The sequence below is a fragment of the Nasonia vitripennis genome, assembly GCF_009193385.2.
Source record: "Nasonia vitripennis strain AsymCx chromosome 2 unlocalized genomic scaffold, Nvit_psr_1.1 chr2_random0011, whole genome shotgun sequence".
NCBI classification, from domain to species: Eukaryota; Metazoa; Arthropoda; class Insecta; order Hymenoptera; family Pteromalidae; genus Nasonia; species Nasonia vitripennis.
In genome coordinates this window covers 167,983-173,359 of record NW_022279618.1, presented here as the reverse complement: position 1 = coordinate 173,359, position 5,377 = coordinate 167,983, and the positions used below count along the sequence as shown (strand labels likewise).

General features: G+C 38.0%; 1 pseudogene; it reads right to left on the bottom strand.

Annotated features, from left to right (window-relative positions):
• Nucleotides 1-381: 381 nt before the first annotated feature.
• Nucleotides 382-4,721, bottom strand: LOC116416597 (annotated as a pseudogene).
• Between the last annotated feature and the right edge of the window lie 656 nt (nt 4,722-5,377).

The window sequence follows — 5,377 nt, the reverse complement described above, 5'->3', positions numbered from 1 at the left end:
TTTTTTAATATTTTCAGTTTTAAATTTTGACTTTCCATTATAAATTTGTAACGAGACACGAGTCTCGCACATGTAAATACGTGTGAAGGCGGCCGCAATAGACGCGGCATGCGCAGCGAGCGACCCCCCTTACCCCAGCCCGCAAATATTGAATATATATAATAAAAAAAATACTAGTCGATGTATTTTTAATTGCACATTACAAATAATCTATTTATTGTAATTGAACCTCCGTAGTTTTTTAATTAAAAATAAAAAAAGAAATGTGCTATATGTACCTTGGAAAAATACGTTTTTCTCAAGAAATATTGTGTTTACCGATATTCTATCAACGTTAAAAAATTGAACCCTAGCTATTTGTAATTGAGACACTGCTAAATATTGCAAAAAAAAGCATTTATTTATAAAAAAATCTAAAAAATCACTTTTGAGAAATTTAACATACAGCACCAACGTATTGCGCATGCGCAAACCACTCCGAGTGCGTCAGCGGTCAGCGTGTGGCAGGCAAAGCGAGCAGCTGTTCTGCAGTGGAGAAAATACTTAGTGCTGCTGGCTGCACTTTGTGCTTAAAGTTGTTGCTACATAAATATCCCAAAAAATCTCAAGACTTGTACTTGTTTATGTAGCAACAACTTTTATTAACTTGTTGAAATATCTTAGAAATTAGAATATCAGCATTAAAAGAATTCATGTTTTCATATTTCACTTATGTATATTTAAGATTTCAAGATATTTAATATACTAAAATATATTCTCATGAATAAAATTGTTGCATTACAATCTATCATAAACAAGTAAGTGTATATACACATGTATAATACAGAAACTGCAAACAAATCCAATCATAATTTAAAATATAAAATACATTACAAAGACTAAGATATAATATAAAATATGTTGTTAATCATGGAAGTTCCTATTGATACACATAACACAGCTTTTGAAACATTGTGACATTATTTTAATTGTACTCGAATTAATGTACTTTAATAATTGTTTATATGACACTTTCTTATTCTTTATGTCTTGATACTGCCTTTGGTAAGAATATAAAAAAAAATAGTGGCACAAGATTTTATTACGTTTCGTCAATATTGTCTTTAGAAAAGAAAAACTTTGTTTTATGTTTTAGAACAAGAACAAAAAAGATAAATCGAGTTTAAATTCAATTCATTCCAATAGCAAATCATTATAAAAACTAAAACCACCTAAATAAGATAAATAAATATACAACTTTCAACTTGACTGACAATTTCTTTTTAAAAGACTTTCTTTTTGTTGACTTAAATTAGATAATTTAATCAAACTTGATGGTCATCTCAAATAAGATGATCATCTCGCCTGCAAGAATAACGGGGAGGATTATGGCAAAGAAGCAGCCAGAATATAGGATGGCTCTTGCCACAGACTTGAGCTAGTAGAGTAAAAGCATGAGTATTCTTATGATGATTGTGAGTTCCTTGTACACGTTCAACAGCGGTTTCATCATCAAGAATAGCTTGGAATTGATATATTAGAATTGCAATTACAAGCATTCCAAATAATGATGATTCGAGAACTAGTATCACACAGTGTAAACTGAAACAAAAAAATATAATTTTGTAGCAATCATCAAAGATCGTTGTAATACTAGTAATTTAAAATGCATGTTTCTTGTCACAGTTATTTATCGAAAAGCTATTATTCTTTGCAAATAATTTTTAACTAGAAATTAAGCAACTCTGAAAATCAGTACTTACATGCGACTCTGTTTTATTGCAATGTCATTGCTGCACTGTGGATAATCAAATACCCAAGACACGATTACTAAGGCTATCGCGTATAAAGCTAGAGTACCGACATACACTAAAAATGGTATGAAATATTTTTGATTTCTTTCACCAACACAATTGTTTATCCTGAAAAGTAGGAGGAAAGAGATAAGTATTCCAATACTACCCATCCACAGTGAATATGCATGATTAATCAATCGTACCAGGGACAATGATGATCCATTCTCCTAATGCACCTTTTACAAATCCTACAATGATGTGCCCTAGGTGGTCTGTAAGTCTCACACCTAGTGCACACAGTCCAGTCATTTCTCATCACAATCATCTCCACCAGAACTTCCTGTATGAATAACCGAAAAGTCCATCCTTGATTGCGGCAATGGCACAACCCCTGGATCGCTGCATACTGCTTTCAGATGCGACATCATCAGCATCAGCACAAAGTGCAGCCAGCAGCACTAAGTATTTTCTCCACTGCAGAACAGCTGCTCGCTTTGCCTGCCACACGCTGACCGCTGACGCACTCGGAGTGGTTTGCGCATGCGCAATACGTTGGTGCTGTATGTTAAATTTCTCAAAAGTGATTTTTTAGATTTTTTTATAAATAAATGCTTTTTTTGCAATATTTAGCAGTGTCTCAATTACAAATAGCTAGGGTTCAATTTTTTAACGTTGATAGAATATCGGTAAACACAATATTTCTTGAGAAAAACGTATTTTTCCAAGGTACATATAGCACATTTCTTTTTTTATTTTTAATTAAAAAACTACGGAGGTTCAATTACAATAAATAGATTATTTGTAATGTGCAATTAAAAATACATCGACTAGTATTTTTTTTATTATATATATTCAATATTTGCGGGCTGGGGTAAGGGGGGTGAGCGAGCGCGCGCGCGCAACATCCGCAAGGCGAGTCCGCACGAGCGCGGAGCGCGGCAGCCGGCGAGCGACTCAGCGGCGATGCGCCAGGCGGCGCACGCGGCGCGCCGTGAACGCACCTATACACATCCGCGCCGCGTGTTTTTATAAGGCGGATCGCGCGGCGCAACGGGCAGTTCTACTCGAGCTCCACTCTAGGTAGTATCGTGCGCACATGTTACTACAAGGAAAAGCGAGAGATAGACCTACGCTCTGAGCCCACGTGACGATTTGGTAGACGAACCGAAACCCGAAACTCCAAATTGCCATCGTGAGCACATGAGGCAACCCGGAACATCCGAACGACACCGAGCCTCGTCTACGTGAGCACACGTAGGCGACACCCGGTGCCACCGTAAAATCCTAGCCTACATTCCGACATATTGCTGCCTCCCTCTGCCATTGTGAGCCCACAGGGTTGAGGGAGTACCAATAGTTCCGCAGGCGATTCGCCAGGCCGTGTGCTCACGTCCTGGTGAAACTAAGGTTAATTCCTAACCTCCAAAGCCAGCCTTACGCCGACATCTCACGACTTGCTTTATCTCTGTGTGCACACAGGATAAAAAGAAGAACAAGACGAGCGACAAAGATTTGTGAAATCGTGCGCTCACGACCCCACTAATCCGAGGGATAACCTCAAAATACCGTGACACTATCCCGACCATTCCTGTGCGCACACAGAGCGGTCGGAATCGTTGTGACACGACACATTCGGATCGGCGTAGCCGTGCGCACACCGACCCGTCATACCGCCACCGAACCGATACACGGAAGCCGCGTCCGCTGAATCATTATTGTAACGAAATCGCGTATTCTTGTAATTTGTTAACCGCGTTAGTTTAAACAATTTTACTTGTAAAGGCGATGTATTTTTAACAAGACGCATAATTGATTTCTGTTTCAGCCGGGATTTAACAACTGATTCCAAATGCTATTGTTTGACTAGGAAATATATTTTATTATTGTTAAGAATATAAAAAAAGACTCTTCTTTTTGCCCCTTTCCCCTATCCAGATACTGGAACCGACTGACCACTAACCATCCAGTCTCTTGGGGAAAGATAAACCGTTACAAATTAATGCGTAATTTTCGTGTTTCAAATCATTATTCTTTAAAATTTTTACTTCCACTCCTATTAGGAATTGACATTAGGAAAAAAGATCGTAACAAAACTTATTTTATTACTATTGCAATATATATTTTAACGGAGCGACATTAGGAGTGAGGTGAATCGCGCTTCATATTAAACATGGAACATGCACAGAGCATTTCACATTAGAAATTATAAATAAATTTGATACCAATATAACACACAGCACAAGTCGCTATAATGTTTTAAATACTACCATGCCAGTTTGCGTAAATCCCTTTCCAGAGTCGTATTTACATGTTTGAAGTATTAGAGAACGCTAATCACTATTCCCAGAAAGCATGAATCTAGCTTCAAGGCTTCAATACTGTTCTAGGATTGTATCTGAGTAGTAAAGGCAGCTACAAGAGCCGGAAGTACCGCCAAAAAGTTCAAATATAGGTCCAGAGTTGTCTCCAGGTTGTTTAGGCAGCTGGAAACGCCAACGTGCACTGACAAAAAGTTTTAACACAGATCCAGGGTTGTCTTTAGGTGGTTAAATCAGCCAGAAATGCCATGTAGCATGACCAGATAATGCAAATTCATCTCCAGGGTAGTCTCCGGGTGTTCGAATCAGCCAAAAAATCCAAGCAGCATGATTACAGTTGTTGGATTATGCAGAAACGTTAACCAACTCCACTAGATAGAGTGAATTCAGCTCGTGAGTGATATTGAGGTGGTTGAATAAGCCAGAAATTTCAACCAGCAGCCCCAGGTTACTCAAAGTACATACAGGCACCAAGCAGCACTTCTCATTATCAAACTGACACTCCTGCATGGAGGTGTCAATATCTTTCTATATTTAAAGAGATCCCCAAAATGTAAATGCGACCAAAATATCGCGATTAGCAGATCGTTCCTTCACATACTTGACATCTGATCATCATGATCCACATGACTACATCCAACTAGCGTAACCTAACTCGCCCAACCATTTTCTATAGTACTAACTATAGTATAATAATTATAATCTATAATTATCGTTCAGCCCTGTGTGGAACTATTAAGAAACATATATGATAATAGTAGTACCGAATATAATGAGTAGACGTTTTACGATCCACTGATACGAAAAGAGATCTACGGGGCGAGAGCAGCGGCGACGCACGAAAATTTGCTCTCGCCCCGTAGGGTCTAACGCGTGAAATCTTCGATAAGGGTATCAACTGAGCATTTATTTATAGCTTTCTGCTACGATATTTACTGAAAGCAGATATAAAAATGTTTGCCCAACTTTTATAAACACGCACAGTCCTATCTACAGTATGGGAAGAAATCCAAAATGCTCCATTGCTCTTTTGCCGTACAGGGCGAGAGCATTTGCAGCGAGTTTCGATAATGTAATATTTATATGATTTATACGCCGGCACATCGGAGGAAGATGAGCAATAGCAAGAAATAAACATAATAAACGTAAAACCTAAGCACCTAAACCAATGTACCTCACGCGCGGGGAGTTTTAAAATAGAATATTTTATTTTAAAAGCATGTTGTCAATATTCTACAAACAACCGTGCTGTACGAAGAATCTTTCCTCTCCAGCAAAAACTTA